The following is a 20018-nucleotide window of genomic DNA, read 5'->3' on the forward strand; positions in this document are numbered from 1 at the left end:
TAAATTTGAACTTCTTATAGAATTTTGTCATGACATTTTTATGCATTTTTTGCTTTTAAGTGAAATGGCCTCGGCGGTCTCTATTTTTCATTTGATGATTTTTCTTCTGTATGTACTACACGTGAACTTCGGAATTTCTGAAACATGAACTTAATATATTGTATATTTTTGTGAACTTTTTTATTTTTCGTGTGACACTTTTTATGCATTTTTTGGTTGTCGGTGAAATGGCCTAGTCAGTTCTTTTTTTTGGATGAAATTCTTCTATATGTTATACCTCTGAACATTGAATTTTCTTGAAACATGAACTTCACATGCTTTTGAAAAGAAAATAAAATTACACACAAGAATACACGTAGACAGTACACCTATTCGTAGTATGCACAACACTATGCACTAATACACGCATTACGCTGGTGGGGGCTCTTAGAAGCAGTGTAGACGGAGTTGTGGGTGTGAGTCACGTCCGGAAAAAAATTATATGAGACCAGGTCTCATATAAATCAGGTGAGACCTGCCCCTGATGAATGACATGTGGCATTCACAAATCACAAAGCATTTAATCTCTCCCCCCCTGATTTCAGGTGGGGGGTGGGGTGGATGCTTTGTGATTTGTGGATGACACGTGTCATCCATCAGGATGGGTCTCACCTGCTAATCCGTGAGACCTGGTCTAATAGAATTTTTTTCCGTCACGTCCCATCGGCGTTGGGAGGTTCATTAATTTTTGTAGATGAACTTCTACACGGTTTTTTCTTCACAAATTCTATTGCTGGTGTCGTGAAATGTCAAAATACATACATGTAGTAATATATGAACTTTTGGGGAAATAATAAATGAACTTCTAAAATACATTTTTGTTTTCTCACATAAACAAAATAAGAAACACAAGTGAGGGTAAAACTAGTGTCAAATGTCTAGATGCAAATTTTTCCTTTTTGTGTGTGCAACCTCTCATCTGAACATATGCAAACCTTTGGTCAAATTATAGTATAGCAAATCCCAAAGAAATCACCAAGCTTTGAAGTTCACCGAGAGCAAAAGGATCAATTTTTCTGAAGAAAAAAATTGACCATCAGACGATATGGGAGGAGGAAGTGGGGAGAAGAGAGGAGGAAGGTGGAGTGAGTAGGCACAAATAAATAGATATAGATTTTAAGTGAGTATAGTCACAAAAACACGACCGTATACCACTCTAGTTAATGCGCTTGATTTCTACAGAACACATACATGTTTTGTCATTGTTGCGTCTGTTACTATTTGTAAGCATTTGCGGAGCTATGTAAACCATGCTCACTAGATACAAATCCACAACAAATGGTGTTATTTCTACTAGCATACACTCAACACTCGATAGCACTGCCCTTGTGTGCAGTTAGGCATCCTTCCACTGCTTCACCTACTGTCAGGAAAATCAAATCTTCTCCTATCCTGTCAACAACGTGTGCCAGCTTCATCTTCTGAATTGCCTGCCATCCTAGACTAGCAATAGCCATCTGTAGATAATATTTTTACACAAGAGTGAGATATTTTGACCACTAATATTTTTACACAACGTGTGCAGTTTGGCAATTGCCTGCTCGTTAGTAAATCACTTCACTTGTATGCCGAGGGACGCCATCTCCTTGTGAATTTTTTCCAATCCCACCAGTTCTGAAGTGTCAATGTTCACCACATCTGCAGACCAGAAGCATGAATGAATCAGATACGTTTTGGAATTTTCAATATCATTCTAGCAATTGTAAGCTTCTCTGTGAGGAACTTACTTGACATGTCAAGGAAAACTGAGTGCACCCTTTCCCCGACCTTCTCATTGGATGTGTCCACTTCTGCCCTTAGCCACTCCATGATCCTGAATCAACACACCTAGCTATATGAGCACTCACATCGAAGTTTACACAATGAGCGGTTTACTTTCTTTGATCACATTGGTTGGTACCTCTCTTTGATGAAAGTCGCATTGATGAAGTAGAGGAAGGACGTATCGATGCGTATGACTTGCACGGCCGGTGTCCGGCATGCTACGGGGTACTGCCTGACGCTGCAGAATATGTTTGTTCCTTGTAGCCTGCCCAGACCCTTCACCTGAGGCCGGAGTGACTGGATGATGATCTTTGCAAAGGATATGGCAAGCTGCAAGTATAATGTATGTATGAAAGAAAGTCAGAGAACTGCTGGAACTATAATGCATGTATGATTCAGCCAATTATTCAGAGCAAGGCAATGACGATCGATCGTTACCGTGACTCCGAGGCCGATCTCCACGGACCCAAAGAGCACGCCGAGGAACGCGCCGAGGCATATGTTGGTTATTGGAGGGTCGATCTGACTAGTGGCTGCTGGTTATTGTAACAACACTACTAAATAGGCAGGAGGAAGTTGTTCGGGGGAGGGAGGGTGAGGATGGGGCTGTGGAGGAGGAGCAGGAGGGCACGATGGAGTAGAGGGCAGGCCACACCGGAGTTCAGGGAAGGCCGCGGCGGACTAGAGGGAAGGTCGTGCCGGAGCAGAGGAAATGTCACGCCGCAGGGAAGGTTGGGGCGGGGCAGAGGTGGTCAGGGGATGCAGCGCGGCGGCCGAAACCAGGCGTAGGTGCAGCACGGCGGCCTGAACCAGGCGCGGGCGTGACCTGCCGGCCAGACCTAGGCGTGGGGTGGCGCAGGGGGTCAGATCCAGGTGAGGGGGCTGTGCAGGGCCGGATCCAGGCGGGGGGGGGGGGGGGGGGGGGGGGGGGGCAGTGCCAGTGCGGATGGAAGGTCGCCGGCGGCCGCCACATTGGATGGCAAAGCAGGAGGTGGTTGGTGGCTGGAGGGGATCAGGCCTCCGCCGTCCCCAGCGGATCCCTGGCGGAGGAGCTGGCTGCCGCATGGTGGTGGCGGATCCGGGCAGCCCCCGGTGGTTGGGGGAGGAGGTGGGGAGTTCGCCGGGGGTGAGGGGGGGCGACGCGGGGTGGGTGGTGGGAATCGTCCGCGGGGGGTGAGGGGGGCGACGACACGGGTGGGTGGTTTTTCTTTTTTGTTTTGTTTTTTTAGTTCGGGAGCATCCGTCGCCTCCTATATAGGACCAGACCTGGCCAAACGGGCCGGCCCGGCACGGCACGGCACGGCCTGTGCTAATCGTGCCTGGCCCGGCACGGCCCGCCATGGCACGTTTAATAGCCGGGCCGTGCCGTGCCGGCCCACGGGCGCTGCTCCTTGGCCCAGGCACGGCCTGATTAGTAAACGGGCCGGCCCGGTGGCCCGTTTAGCACGCTGGGCTGCACATTTTCAGCCTGCTGGGCTGATTTTTAGGCCTATTGGGCTGTATTTTAGGTATATATATATATATAAATCTAAAAAATATAAAAAAAATTAAACGGGCCGTGCCGTGCCGGCCCGCGTGCCCAGGCACGGCCCAAGGCGTGCCGCGTGCCGGGCACGGCCCGTTTAGCCCGTGCCGTGCCTGGCCCATGGCGGGCCGTGCCGGCGTGCTCGCGGGCCGGCCTGTTTAGCCCGGCCCGTTTGGCCAGCTATATATAGGACAACACTATTCTAATTCCAGGATAAGAATAGTTATTTGGATCACGAAGCGCCCTATATAAGGAGCCGACACAGATCCTCCGAAAGTCCTGCACACGCGGAGAAAAAACAACGCTGGATCCCCTCCATCGCCCCACCTCTTCCACCTCCACATCCGGCCCCTCCTTTGCCCACGTTCTTCCCACGGCCGCCGTGGACCGCCATCTACGGCCGACGCACCGCCGCCAGCCACGACCACCCCGTAGCCTGGCACCCCCCATACTGCGTGACCCTGCTGCCGTCGCTGCCTGCAGCCTGGGCTCAGCGCTACCCCACGGCCTACCTGCCGGTGTAGGGCGCCTCCACATCCGGGCACCAGCAACGCGACCCAACACCCGCGCCAAGCCGGCTCCCCCGATTGCCTTTGCGGCCACCACCAGCCCCCCGCCGTCTTCCCCATGCGCGTCGCCGCCGCGCTGCCATGGTTCTTCGCAGGTGCAGGTTCCTCACTCGTCGCCGCCGCTGTACGCTGGCACCTCCTCCAAGCGCAGCAGAGGCCTCGCAACACCTCTCCACACCTCTCCTCTGGGCCCTGCCACCAGCCAGCGCGCGACCACCTCGGCACATCTGCGCCGCTCCCAAAGTTTAAGATCGTCGGCGAAAATTGCGCGATAGCGCCGCTATCGTGGGCTGGGAGCCTCCCCGCGACGCAATAGATCAATTTCCGCGATCTGCCGCTAACCGGGCGATCGCGCGCGAAATGGCACAATTTGGGGTCGCGGTCGCTACAGTTTCGCGGGATGGGCCAAAAGTCTGAACCAAAAGGGCCCAAACAGACCAGAAACGGCCCAACTTTCTCAAGATACATATAGCAGCTCCTCCAGTAAACCTAGCAGCGTGTCCCAATCCCCATTCCCTTCTCTGCCTCCCATCTAAAAAGGTTGTGGCGGCTGCTGTTCTTGCTAGCTACGGTCGGCCGGCAGGCTTCTTCTTTGCCGCAAGCCGGATTCAGTTACGGGGAGGAGGCAAAAGGCAGCGACCACGGCAAGGCGGCGTCCACGACCATGACATCTCAGTCTCACATGGCTCCAACACTCGCTCTGTCGACATCGCCAGGAGGTACAGGAGCCCTCCGATTCTATCCATCTTTTATTTGTTTGTTGACTCAAAGGATGCACATGACAGGCTCTTGGGATTGCATTGCAGATGTCTAGGTTCGGGTAATGGACGTGCTGTGATGTTATTCTGTAACTGAACTTAACTGCTGAACTGGTGATGTTATGCCTGCTGCAGACTTTGATTTATATTGATATGTATGTGTTGAACTGGTGCAGAACTCTATTATACTTGTTGTGTTTGAATTTACCTGAAAATCCTCTGTTTTCTGTAGAAAATCCCATGTTTTCTGAGAAAAATGTGCACATATACTAGTTTGGACGTGGGATATGCATGCACATGCACTGTAGCCGCGAAATGGGTTAGTGGCCGCTATCTCCAGCTATAGCGCATGTAGCGTTTGAATGAGCTTGCCGCGAAATGGTTTAGCCCGCGATTTAAAACTTTGGACGCTCCTCTCCTTCCCCGCGGGTGCCGCCGACAGATCGAGCGCCAGCCTCTGCCAAGTCCTAGATGCTCCTGGTAAGGCTGCCCCTCCACTAGGATGCCTCCTTCCATTGGGATTCTGCCCGCCGCAGCCTATTAGTTGGCCACCGCCATCCGCAAGCCATTCAACTTTGCATATCTAGGACGTTCGCTGGAAGCCTACTGCAAAATCTCCCGCAAAAATTGACCATTGTTGCATGCCAGCTTTGCATGATGCACCGATCCTGACGAGACGTGAGGCACTCTCCTGGTGCTTTTCTGCACCTACACCTGCCCCCATAGATACCATTATCTTGTTCTCTTCTTTTTTGGAATTGAAGTTCACACATAACAGAGGAAGAAAAGTTCAGAGAGATTTTGCATACAAAATTCAGAAAAATGCTATTCAGATAGTGATGCACTTTTTTCATTATATATGTACGTACATGTTTATGCTAGCTCGTACTCTCTTTTGCTATCACTTTGTTAAGGTTCTGGATTTGAAAACTATGTGCATGTTGAAGAGAAGCAACAATCTGTGCGAGAAGTTCAAATATAATGACAACACATGTTCATGTATTACCAAGAGAGTGAGAGGAGGCCGAGCTTTTGCACCACATCCAACACGACCTCCCGTCCGGCGACTCCGTGAGCCAGAGGCATGCACGTCCTCGTCTGCCTTGTATGCTGCCCAGCAGACAAGATTCAAACTGCTCCATGCGACTCGCTGCAATACGGATTGGGGTGGAGGCACTGTCCAAGTAAGAACATTGTTGTAAACTAATCTATCCCGTGGCTCTTGCAGGGAAATATTTCAGATGTTGATATTCAGAAAATACACTCTCCAAACTCCAAAGACACCCAAGAAATGGTTCAAGAGGCAGATAAAAAATGGTTAGACGTTTTCTCTCTTTTTGCTATGAATGGAAGAGCTTTATTTTTCTGAACCTTGCCGCTGCATCTTGCTATCCCATGTTGCCTGCCTGCCACTCTATGCCTTACACGGCGCACTGTTGTCTAGCAATGTACATTTCTTCTGATCTCTTGCAGTAGTCCAATGTATATTAGAGAAGAAAGAAGAAAAACTATAGTAGATTGCAGATGTTGTGTTTGTGATTGTTATAGGCCTGCAACAGTTTAGCTTGTGGGTTCAGTGGAAACAAATTGTTCCCAGTTTACATGAATCTTGTAGAACTGAAAAGTTGTGTATGCACTATGGCACTTTACTGATCATGTGAAAAGGAACTCATATGTGTTCATATGTGGCACAAACTGAGAATTGTAAGCATCTTCTGAGTTGTGTGCGTGTGTGCGTGCGTATTACACTGAATTAAAAACTATTTTTGTCATGTTTGTTTTCCATATTGGTTTATAGTGTTAGTTTTTTGTGTTCTAAAAAAATAGAATTTCAATTTTGAGAAAGCAGCAAGTTCAATCAATATGGAAACACTGAAAAAAACATTGAATAAATATTTTTAGTGAGGTTCAAATTGGAAAGATATGATAAAAAAGTATTCTCTGTTCATTAAAATAAAAAGTATCATGTGCTGCTTGGTTTCCCCAACTAGTTGCTCTCACACACATTATGTTGCTGCTTTCCTTCTCCTTCATGAAATTGTTACAAAAAATAGAGCATAGAATTTAAAATTAAAAGCAAAAAAGCGAGCATTTCTTGAGATAAAAAAATGTGGATGTGAAGTTCATATTGTCTACTTGGATAATTCAAAATGTTCGCTCATAGCAAAACACACACATTGTGTATCCAAAAATAAAGAGGCAAACACACACAAAAAACATGACGTTAAAATTTTAAAATTAGAGAAGTCTGAAGTGTTTTAAAGAAAGAAAAATATTTTTTCTCCATTTCTAAAAAATAATATAAAAATTTCAGGTTTAAATAGCAGAGCAGTTGGAAGGTTACTAAACCACTCCAAGTAAACATAAAAACTAAGAAGTTCAATTTTAAATAATAGAATAGTTTGATGTATATTAAAAACTAAGATTTTTCTCATTATTACAAGAATAAAACCACGAATTTCAAACTAAAACAACAGAGTAGTTCAATGTATATAAAAAACTCAGATTTTCCTCAATAAAAAATAAAACAACAGAAGTTTAGATTATAATAGTAGAGTGGTTTGATCTTTTTTTTTTTGCAAAACTCGAATTTCTCCCGTTACTAAAGAATAAACCAAGAAGATCAAGTTAAAATAACCGAGTAGTTCAAAATTTATATACCAAGAATAAAACAAGCATCACCTAGATAATGTTAACTCTAGAAGTTCAAATTTAATAAATTGGAGAGTTCGAAGAAAATGTTATGGGTGTAAAAATATCTCTCTTGGTTTCTCGTTCTAGAAAAAAGATAACCAAAAAGTTCAAAATAAAATAACTCACTAGTTCAGTATTTGTACCAAAAAAACATATTTTTCACATTTAAAAAACCTCCGAGAAGCAAATTGAAAACAAATGATGTACATGAAAATGGTTTCTCTTACTCAACTACTTTGCAAGAAGTTAGTCAACTAAGTTTTTCCTTGTAACTAAAGAATAAAATTAAGACATACAAATTAAAAAAATGAAGTAGTTTGATGTATACGGAAAACCGAAAATTTCTTGTGTTTCTTAGAAAAGTTAAAGTATGAAGTTCAATTTTTTAAATGTCTGATGCTTATCTAAAAACATATTTGTTCCAAGTATAAGACTATGAAAAGTTGTTGTCTTTCCAACAAAAGTCAACTGTATTAGAAAAAGTTGTTGTATTTTTCAACAAGTTTGTAAAGATATATCATTTGTGCAAATCCGTCGAACGGGTGAAGAATTATGAACAAAAATATGTGACCAAACTTCAATGTGAAAATAGCGAGCAATTCAACTATTATACGGAATGTGTTTTCAGTTGAGAATAAAAAGAATACAAAACTAAAAGCCTAAAATGTTTGTAGCGAGAAGTTCACGTGCTCCTCCTTGCACGGTTCAAAAATTAAATTGTGAGACGTCTGACCTTCAATAACATGTAAAAAAAGGAAACCAATGTTGTTTTCGCCATTTTTAAAACAACTCTCAAACGACAAACGAATTTGTAACAAGTGTTTACATGTAAAAGTTGCTGAAGAATAAAATCAAGATGTTCGATTTTAAAAAGCAGAGCAGTTTGATATTTATTTCAAAACTTAGTTTTTTATGGTTACTAAAGAACAAGACCAATAAGTTCTATTTGAAATAACGACGAAGTTCGATGTTTCTAGCAAAACTCCAATTTTTACATTTCTAAGAACACATAAAGAAGTTCAAATAAAAAAGTTAGAGTGGTTCGATGTCTATAAAAACTCAGTTTTTTCTGTTACTAAATTAAAACAGAGAGAAGTTCAAAGTGATAACAGTCAGAAGTTCACATACTGCATGGAGTGCATTTAGTATGAGAAAAATAAAATGAAAAAGCAAAGTCTAAAGAATTTGTTGCTGGAAGTTCAAGTGTTCTTCCCTCGGAAGTTCCAAAATTCTTGTTAGAGAGGTTCGACGTGTGTTTACATGTTCAAAAAACAAAAAAAGATGTTGTGTCTCTTGTTCTAAAATAATTTTCTCAATCCATTACAAATTTGGAACAAAAATACTCTACATGAAAAAAGTTCTTTTCTATTCAACAACTTTCCAAAGGGTATATTGTATACTCTATTCGACAAATAAATGGTTAAAATAAATTATTGTAATTTGTTTGAAAAGAGAAGTTTAACCATACTAAAAAAGGTGCACCGTTTTAACAAGTTTATAATGATTTATCATTTTGTGGAACTCTGAGAAACGGGTGAAGAATTACAAATAAAAAATACATGGCCGAAGTTCAATATGAAATAAGGGAGCAGTTCAACTACTATACAGAATGCATTTCAGATGAGAATAAAAGAATACAAAACTAAAAGCCTAAAAAGTTTGTTGTAAGAAGTTCACGTGCTCCACCCTAAACAGTTCAAAAATTATATTACGAGACTCTGACCATCGGTTACATGTTAAAAAAGAGAAGCAAAAAACAACACCGTGTTTGCCATTTTTAAAACTACTCTCGAACAGCAACGAATTTGTAACACATGTCTACATAAAAAAAAAGTTGCTCCTATTCATAAGCTTCCCAACCGTATATTATATGCTACATTCCTTTCAAACAATTCAAAAAATTCTTTTGAACTGTCGTGAGCATGAAAAACTTATCAATACGGGAAATTGCGTGTTTTTCAATAGATTTCCATCCGTATATCATTTGCTAGATTCCGATAAGTGGGTTGGGACTTACGGGCAAAAAAACACGTCAAAAACATAGTAAAGTTCAAACAGACATGTCCCAGAAGTTCAACTGCTTCACGTAGTGCATTTCCTTTCGTGATGAAGGTAGAAATCATGATCTCGTCATTTTCTAAATTACATAAAAACGACTTCGCAATGAAGGCAGAAGTCCAAGTTATTGTCAGCTACATTGGTCGGAGCCCCTACTCCTCCACCAATCTGGCCAACCGTGCGCCATCGACATGGATCCGCACTAAGAAGTTGAAATTAAAATAACAAAGAAGTTCGAAGTATATAATAAACTCAGATTTGTTGAAAGAAGTTCATGTGCACCTCCATGCACGGTTCATAATTTATATTGCCGGACATCTGACCTCCAATTACATGTTTTAAAATGGCAAAAAAATGACGTCGGACCTTCAATTGCATGTAATTCTACGTATACACAAAAATGCGACAGAAGTTCATAGTGAAAACAATGAGAAGTTCAAGTACTGTAAGGAATGCATTTCAGGTTAGAATAAAAAGTATAGAAAATAAAATCTTAAAAGGTTTGTTGAAATAAGTTCAAGTGCTTTGTCCGGGGAAGTACAAAAATTCTTGCGAGAGAGGTTCACCATGTATTTCCATGTTCAAAAACACAAAAATAGTTTTTTTGCATTTTGAAATAATTCTCTCAATCCACAAAGAAGTTCAGTTATTATTTGGGAGCAATTTGATTTCAAAAAGAAAATAAAAAATTCAAATTATAAAAATGGAAAAAATGCATGTACTACATGGTGTGTGTTTAATATGAGAAAATGAACTAAAAGGCAAGGTCCAATTTTGTTGTTATAAGTTCAAGTCCTCGGTCAGAGAAAGTTAAAAAATTATAGTGAAAGAGGTTTGTACAAAAGGAATATCATTTGTGTAACACTGACGAATGGATGAGAAAATTACAAATGAAAATACGTCACAAAAGTTTAACGTGAAAACAGCAGGAAGTTCGACTACTATAGCGAATGAATTTGAGATGAAAAACTTTTAAAATCGTCGCGAGTATGAAAAAACGATCAACACGGGAAAGTTGCATGTTTACATCAGCTTTCCACCGGCATACTACTTGCTCAATTTTGGTGAGTGGATGGAGAGCTACAGGCAAAAAAGCACATGAAAAACAGAGTGAAGTTCAAGTTGACATGTCGAGAAGTTCAGGTTATTCACGCGGCGTATTTTTGAAGAATCCGTTTCGCAATAAAGGAAGAACAAATGATCTCGCCATTTTCGAAATTACTTGAAAATGGCTAGGAATCAGAGAAAACCATCAACATGAAAAAGTTTCGCATTTTCCTTAGCTTTTCAATGGTATATTATTTGCACCATTCCGATAAAGTTTGTAGAAATTACACCGAAAATACATTTTTAGCCATTTTCAAAATTGACTTAAAACAATAAGGAATTGGGAGAAACAATATATACCAAAAAGTTTTGCATTTCCTCAAGCTTTTCAACGCCATATCATTTGCTACATTTGAACGTACGGTTAAAAATTAGCTCGAAAATACGAACTCGGTGCAACTTGGACCATTTTCTAAATTACTTTTAAACCGTTCAAAATTAGAAAAAAAACTTTAAACATGAAAAAGTAGCGCATTTTCATAAGCTTTCCAAGGCCATATCATTTTGCCTCAAATTGGATTAACCGTTTATAAATGACATCGAAAATACGAACTCGGCTGTCTGGTTTGCGAAATTTTATGATTTTCCAAATTAATCTTTAACCGTAGGGAATTAGAGAAAACTTTTAACATGTGGAAGGAGCGGTTTTGCAGAAGTTTTCCAACGCCATATTATTTGCCTCATTTCGTAAATGGTTTTGAAATGCGATCAAAAATACGATTCACGTTTTTTGTATGAAGAAAAAATGATTTTTAAAATTGCTCTTAAACCACTTACATTTTGCAAAAAATTTAACTTGAGTCATAATACTCATGTCCATAGCTTTCCAATGGCATATCGCAAGCCCCATTTGGGCAATGTTGGCGGAAGTTCAACCTAGCATTAGGGGAAGTTCGGGTCGAACAACTCAGGCAGTAAAATTGCAACAGAGACATGTTTCATCACGACCCGAGAGCAAATCCGTCAACGAACGAGATTCCTATTTAAAATGGGTATTTAGTTGCTAAAAAATGTTTGTAGATTACATTTACATCACATAGAACATGACTGACCAAAAAAAATCGTGCGGGGAGACACGGTTGAGAAGATAGCCCGAAGGTCAGGTTTCTACAGAGGGAAGTTCAGGCGTGTAACTCATGAAGTTTATGTTGTCATCAGAATAGGATTGATCGTGATCCAAATAGTTATTTTGATCCTGGGATTAGAATAGGGTTGTCCTATATATACGTATATATATATATATATATATATATATATATATATATATATATAGAGAGAGAGAGAGAGAGAGAGAGAGAGTAGCACTATTCTAATGCCAGGATTAGAATAGTTATTCTGATCACAATCAACCCTATATAGGGCCCGATCGAGATCTTCCGGAACTCCTGAACCGGGCTCTGATAAAAAAACGAAAGCCCACCCTACCTCCCCTTCCCGATCCACCACCTTCACTGACCACCCCGATCCACCCCAGCTCCCTGATCCCGATCCACCACCTCAAGCACCTCTCGCACCCAACCGGCACCGCCGCCCGCACCCTGCCCCAACCGGCGAAGCCGTCCCCCGCGCCGCCCACACCCCGCCCCAACCGGCACCGTCGCCCCTCGCCGCCCGCACACCGCGCCAACCGGCACTGCTCGCACCTGCCCCAACCGCCGCCACTGCCGCCCCCGTGCCACTCGCACCCCGCCCCAACCGCCGCCGCCGCCCCCGTGCCGCTCGCACCCCGCCCCAACCTCCGTTGCCACCCCACACGTTGGAGGACATAACGCGTCTCTGCCGGGCCCTGCCACCTCCAGCTCCTCCCGGTGGTGCTCCACCAATGCGGGCGCGCTTGGTTTCCGGTGACGCCACCGACCACCGGAGCTCGCCCACCCGTTGTATTAGTTGCCACATCCATCGTCGCGGCAGTCCACCGTCTCCTCCGTCGGCAGGGCGGTCCTGCTCCGTTTGGAAGATTTCCCTAACGTCTCTGGCGCTCCTCACTCTGTACCTTAATCTGCAGCGTGCCTTCAGTTTGGAAGGGGAGAGAGACGTGGTGAACGGCGCCGGGATTGTGAACCGGTGAGGTGCAATAGCACTTGTGACGGGAGCTATTCATGCTGATACGAGGTGAGACCCGATCATGGAGAGAGTAGAGGAAAGTCCAGACAATGTGGCTGACTACATCGTTTGTTCGAAGCAGTTTGTTTCAGCAAGGTCGAAGTTTATCGTGTGTTCTTGGGTAGAAGTTCACATATAAAAATGATAGAAGGTCAATTGTGAATGTGATCCCACCTTGTAACATATGATCATACGCATGCATGTGGGGACTCAGAATGCCATCTTCTGAACCTCAACGACCTGGAAAAGATGCCAAGGACAAAGATTGGAGAGAGGCCAAGGAGCCACTGCCTGCGTACAACTAGTTACATGAGTATTTGGACACCGACGGCGACTACCAGTGCACTCGCAGCCGCGTTTAGACTACAGCGATGACCGAATCAAACCTTCCCCGGCATTAGCAATCTTCCTTCTCTTCCTGTTCATCAACACGCGCCGCCCTCCACTTGTGACGCTCCACCCGCTAGTGTTAAAGGCAAACAATATTGCACAGGAGAAGTTCATGTATTACTGCTCATGGGAAACTTCATCTAAGTTCACACAGAAAAGTTTGTTTTCTCAAAAAATATAGAGAAGTTCGATTGTTTATAAAACATCTACGTCTTTTCCCTATGCTGGTGACACTGAAACCCTTTTCATTTTAGGTGAGACAATTTTTTGTGTGGATGTGTTGTGCATGTGCTTGTGCGTAGTACATTGAATAGGAAAAACGATTATTATGGGGCCCTCTAAATGTTTGTCCTATTGCTTATGAAAGTTGACCCCAATTTTCCAATTGTTTTTGCAGACCTTGGATTCAAGAGAAACTTTGTATAAAAAGGGTGTTATTTTGAAAGTTCAGGTGTAACGAACATCGAAGTTCGAACCAAAAAAATGTAAACAAACAAATCATGGAATTCAAAGAATAAAAACTATGGAGTTTCATGAAAAAAATAGCACGCGGAGTTCATGTTTCAGAAATTCTGAAGTTCACATGTACTACGTATAGAAGAAAACTGATCAAATGAAAAAAGGGACCACCTAGGCCATTTCATCGAAAAGCAAAAAAAGCATAAAAGGTCGTGACAAAATTCTATAAGAAGTTCAAATTTAAAAACCTAAGTAGGACAACATTAAAAAAAATGAAGTTTTTATTATCTAAAAGAGAAATTTGGAAGTTCAAAAAATTAGAGCAAGAAGTTCAACAAAAAAGTACTTCAAAAATCTTTATAACAGATTTTCCCCGTTTGTAAAAAAATAGAGAAGTTCAAATTAAAAAGAGGAGCATCTCAAAAGATTGTATAAAAATGGTTTTCCTCATTCTATAAAAACTAGAAGTTTAAATTAAAAATAACGGCGCGGTATCATTGTTTATATAAAAAAGCATTGTTTGCAACAAAAACAAAAAACCAATGCCATTTTGGCATTTTTAAAACCAACTCATAAAAATGAAAAACATTTCTTGCTAGAAGTTCAAGTACTCGACAAGGGAAAGTTGGAAATTGCTACCGACTTTATGCACACATAATTCTCTCTCCCGTTTGTGTCTATGTTTTTACTAATAAATCAAAATATTAAAAAATGTGGAGGGGGTCAAATATTTATAAAAAACTAGGATATTTTGATGCTAAAAGAAATAAACCAAGAAGTACAAATTACAAAATAGAGAAGTTCGATATTTATAAAGAAACTCAGATTTTCCTTGTTAGTAAAGAATAAAAATGACAAAGTTCAATTTAAAAAAGAGGAGTAGTTCGATATATACGGGAAACTCAAATTATTACCGTCTCTAAGAAAAATAAAACTATGAAGTGCAATTTACAAAAGAAATGTTTGATGCTTATTTAAAAACATATTTCCTTTCTTGCGAGAGAGGTGCACCTTGTATTTCCATGTTCGATTTTTTCTGTATAAAAATCGAATACAATTCTTTACTCAAATATAAAAAGGTGAAGTTCAAATTGAAATAATAGAGAAGTTTGGAGTTTATTAAAACCTAGGATTTACTTGTTCAAAAAATAAAAAACACAATGCCATTTTTTGCACTTTTAAAAACAACTCATAAATGAAAAAAATGGTTGCTAGAAGTTCAAGTGATCGGTGAGGAAAAGTTCAAAAAAATCTTGTGAGAGAGGTTCACCGTGTATTTAGATGTCCAAAATACATTAAAATATGTTGTTTTTTGTGTTTTAAACCAGAGAGAAGTTCAAAGTGATAACAATCAGAAGTTCACGTTCTACATGCTGAAGTAGAGTGAAGTTCAAACATACATATTCCAGAAGTTCGGCTACTTCACGCAGTGCAAGAAACAACACATCAAAAAACAACACGTAAAAAACAGAGTGATGTTCAAACAGACATGTCCTAGAAGTTCAACTACTTCACGCAGTTCAAAAAACAGCACGTCAAAAAACAACACGTCAAAAACAGTGTGAAGTTCAACACATGTCCGAGAAGTTCAACTACTTCACGCAGTGCATTTCCATTCGCGATGAAGGCAGAAATCATGATCTCATCATTTTCTAATTTTCCTCAAAACGGTAGAAATATCATTCGTGTAAGTTCAAATCCTCGGTCGGAGAAAGTTAAAAAAAATTGTGAGAGAGGTTTGTACAAAAGGATTATCATTTGTGTGATAATTGACGAATGTATGAGGAAATTACAAACAAAAATATGTCACAAAAGTTCAACGTGAAAACAGCAGGAAGTTCAACTACTACACGGAATGAATTTCAGATGAAAAACTTCTAAAACCATCGCGACTATGAAAAAATAATCAACACGGGAAAGTTGCGTGTTTACAGCAGCTTTCCATCGGTATATCACTCGTTGAATTCCGGGGAGTGGATGGAGAACTACGAGTAGTGGATGGAGATCTGCGAGCAAAAAAAAGCACGTCGAAAAATAGAGTGAAGTTCAGGTAGACATGCCGAGAAGTTCAGGTTCTTCACGCGGTGCATTTTCGAAGAATCTGTTTCGCGATAGAGGCAGAACGAATGATCCCGCCATTTTCGAAATTACTTGAAAACGTCTAGGAATCAAAGAAAACCATCAACATGAAAAAGTTTCGCATTTTCCGTAGCTTGTCAACGGTATATTATTTGCCCAATTCCGAGAAAATTTGTAGAAATTACGGCAAAATACATTTTCGGCCATTTTCGAAATTGACTTTAAACCGTCAGGAATTAGGAGAAATAATACATACAAAAAAGTTTCGCATTTCCTCTAGCTTTCCAGCTCCGTATCATTTGCTGCATTCGGACTTACGGTTAAAAACTTAGCTCAAAAATACGAACTCAGTGGAAATTGGCTCGTTTTCTAAATTACTTTTAAACCGTCCAAAATTAGAAAAAACTTTAAACATGAAAAAGTAGCGCATTTTCATAAGCTTTTCGGCGCCTTATCATTTACCTCAATTGGATTAGCCGTTTAGAAATTACATTGAAAATATGAACTCGGCTGTTCGGTTTGCAAAATTCTATGATTTTCCAAATTACTCTTTATCCATGGGGAATTAGAGAAAACTTTCAACATGTGGAGGGAGAGGTTTTGCAGCAGCTTTCCAACGCCATATTATTTACCTCATTCCAATAAACGGTTTAGAAATGCGATCAAAAATACGATTCACGTTTTTTGCACGAAGAAAAAATGGTTTTCAAAATTGCTCTTAAACCGCTTACATTTTGCCAAAAATTTAACTTGGGTCATGATACTGGTGTCCACAGCTTTCCAACGGTATATCGCAAGCCCCATTTGGACACCTTTTAGCTGAAGTTCCACCTGGTACTCAAGAAAGGTCATGCTCGTTACTCAGGCAGTTCAGGTTGTGATCAGAATATTATTCTGATCCCGTGATCAGAATAGTGTTTATGTGTGTATATATATGGGGTAACGCTATTATAAGTGTGAGTGTAGAATAGCTTATTCTACACCCCTAGTAACGCTATATACAAAATCTAGTAAAACAATGTACAAAATGTAGTAATTTTGATTTTTTTACTATCCAAGTTCGTAATTTACTACATTTTCAGAAAAATTACTATATTTTATATATTGCGTTACTACATTTTGTATGTATCGTTACTAGGGTGTAAAATAAGCTATTCTACACTCACGCTTAGTAATATATATATATATATATATATATATATATATATATATATATATATAGTAATGCTAAACTAAGCGTGAGCCGGTCTATTCTGCTAATATTAGGAGAATAATTATTCTGACAACACTTCCGCACTGCACGCCCAACGCGAGAGCACTGCAATTTCTATAGCAAGAACACTGCAATACAGACTAGTGAACTTCGTGTCGGAAAAAACTGCACGCAGTGTTTGTCCGGTACTGTTTTCACTTTAATTTTTTAACCATTTATCGGAACGAGACATATAATATACCGTTAGAAAGCTATGGATTAGGCACAACTTCGCCATGTTGAACACTTTTTGAGATTCCTCGCGGTTTAAGAGCAGTTTCAAAAATGGTGCGGCGGATGACGAGTGGCTGCGAGCGTATTTTCATGATTTTTTCTAAACCGCTTATCGGAATAAAACAAATGATACGCAGTGGGAAAGATATCGTCAAGGCGCATCTTTTTCATATCTATTATTTTCTCTAATTCGTTACGGTTTAGAAACAGTTTCAAATTTACTAAATCGCGGAATTACTTTTTTTTGAAATTTTTGGTACTGTTTTTGCTGTAGTTTTTGAACCGTTTGTCGAAACAAGGTGTGTAATACGTCGTTGAAAAACTGTGGACAAGGCACAACTTTCGTATGTAGAAATGGTTTTGAGATTCCTTACGGTTTTAAGTTAATTTTGAAAATGGTGCGGCAGACGACGAGTGGCAGGAGTGGTTTTTCGCGAAATTTTTACGAATCGCTGGTCGGAATGATTCAAATTATATGAAGTTGGAAAGATATTGACAAGGCGCAACTTATTATTGTAAAACACTCTCTCTAATTCTTTATAGTTTAAGAGGAATTTCGAAATTACCGAAATGCGAACACTCTGTTTTTCGCTACACCCAAATCGACGTGGGTACTTCATCCGACTGAAAACCGCACTGCATCGGACGAAAAACCGCACTGCATCAGACGGGTTAGAGAACTGCTTGGTTTCTTTTATTCAAACAAATTTTTTTCATGGACGAGAAAGTAGAGTGCACTTCACATCGAGTGTAAATGAACCACAACACTATCAAGAAGTGAACCGCATTCCTTTTTTTTCGCTTCTGTAACAATATTTTTCACTTACGAGATGAACAACATCACATGGCCGACCGCACTAGATCAAACGGTCAAGCGAACTTCATGATTTCTTTTGTCGAACGTAAATTTTTCTACCTTTTTTTATGAACGAGAGTGTGGACCGCAGAGATGGCGCAAGTGGACCCCGACATATATCGAAGTGATAGTGAACCACATCCGAGGATGAAACACACTGCAAGTGTAGATGTAGTCGACTGAATTTTAAGACATAAAAAAATTGCACTTCATACAGAGGGGTAATGAGCTGCTACACAAATTAGAGTAAACTACTTTTTTATCTTCTTCAAACAAATTTATTCAAGACATCCGTACGGCAGATGGAGACTAGCGAGCTGCAGCAGGGTACTAGAAAATTAGTGGCTGAGCTGGACGAAACTAGAAAATCAGTGGTCCATGATGAACTACACGGCCACGTGCCGCCGAACTGCATCGTGCGCCCAGGCGCACTTCAAGTTTGCGGATGCCCGGACTACAAGGGGAGAAGGTCATTATTGTGAATCTAAGGCCGATCATTATAGTGACCAAAAATGCAGTGAACTGATGTGCCAGAAACTCCACTTCAATTCACTACAGATAAAACACAAGGCCAAACCTGAAAAATATATATTAAAAAATGCTTAGGGACTGCGTCGGAGAGACTCCGCATTGCGTCAACAACACCCAAACCTACACCAAAATACACTCTGCACTGCAATAGTTTCCTACACATCCAAAATCCCAAAAAATAGCAACAAATGTTTTTTTGAACTGCATGGGCTTCGTCCCTACTGAAAATAGCGGCGCCAGCATCGGGACCAGGGGGATGCAAGACCAATTCTATCATTCTTTGCTGCAGCGCGGCAGGATGTGGAGAGGTTGAGGATCCATGGCGTGGCGGCAGATCCAGGATGGGACAGGAGAAAGGAGAAGTAGGTGGAGCTCGGGGGCGCCGGCGAGGAGGACAATGGGGGGTGGAGGAGGTGTCATCGATGAGGGAGCGGCCAGGCCGCGGTCGCACTGGGCCACGCCGGAGGGAGGTTGCGGGGAGGGCTGGTTTGGCGGCGCGTCACCGGGGAGGAGAAGGGGGGCCAGGAGAAGAGCTGCCGCGACGGTCCTCCACCCGTGTTAGTTCCTTAGTGACCCAGGGTCATTTTGGACAAATCAGGTCGGGTTGCCTCCTGGCTATAAATAGCCCACCCCCTACACCATAAATTGGTGGCTGCTCAGAGTTAGTGCACGACTTTTGTCGTTGGAGAGCAACCCACCTCCGGAGCATTTCAGAGAGAGATCCTTGCGAGGACAAAGCCCAAAACACCCAGAGCCAAAGAGTGTTAGGCATCACTGAAGTCTTTTTGTCTGCGTGACCTGAAGACTTGTTACACTTGAGGACTATGAATCATCTAGCCGGTCAGGCGTCGCGTTCTGAGCGTCCAAGAGTCATTGTGGATCGCCGGTTAACAAAGTCTGTGAAGGTTTGGAAGTCTACCTTGAAGACTTACCAGAGTGATTGGGCAAGGACTGTGTGTCCTTAGCTCAAGGGGAATAAGGTGAAGACACGGTCTTCTGAGTTGAATCTCAGCCTCCCTAACCAGACATATAGTTGGCACATCAACTGGAACTGGTGTACCAAATCCCTGTCTTCGTCAAGCTACTGGTTCTATCCTTCACTTACCTTTACATTACAGTTTGTCTTCATGAAGTCATTGCATGCCTATATGATCTGATTGACTTCACTAAGTGAAGACTCTTTACTGTTTGGCTTCATAGTATCTTCCATCCTGATCCATACTACCTAGCTGTTGATAGTCTTCATGTTTTCACTTCATTGCTTACTTGACTATGGCTTGTCTAGTTTAGTCTACCTTCCGCTGCATATCAATAGGTTCATTTCTATCGTTTGTCTTCAAAGCCCCCGTGTTTTGAAGACTTTCATAAAAATCGCCTATTCAGCCCCCCTCTAGTCGATAACTAGCACTTTCAATTGGTATCAGAGCAAGGTGCTCCCTTGTTCTATGTGATTCGGTTTAACCACCTGGAGTTTGAGCTATTTCAACTACAAGGACAATCAAGGTCTCCGCTACGTGCCCCATTTTTGATGGTCATGATTATCCGTGATGGAAGGCTATGATGAGGAAGCGCCTTCTAGCTATGGACAGTGAGCTTTGGA

At 41.6% G+C, this 20018-nt stretch overlaps 1 long non-coding RNA gene across 1 annotated transcript; it reads right to left on the minus strand.

Moving 5' to 3' along the window:
* Positions 1–1188: 1188 nt before the first annotated feature.
* On the minus strand, positions 1189–2979 carry LOC123188479 (uncharacterized). Its single transcript, XR_006494700.1, has 4 exons — positions 2242–2979; positions 1940–2133; positions 1767–1852; positions 1189–1677 (listed from the first exon to the last, which is right to left on the minus strand). It is a non-coding gene; the product is annotated as an uncharacterized lncRNA (long non-coding RNA).
* Between the last annotated feature and the right edge of the window lie 17039 nt (positions 2980–20018).

Source organism: Triticum aestivum, chromosome 2A (genome assembly GCF_018294505.1).
Source record: "Triticum aestivum cultivar Chinese Spring chromosome 2A, IWGSC CS RefSeq v2.1, whole genome shotgun sequence".
Classification (NCBI taxonomy): domain Eukaryota; kingdom Viridiplantae; phylum Streptophyta; class Magnoliopsida; order Poales; family Poaceae; genus Triticum; species Triticum aestivum.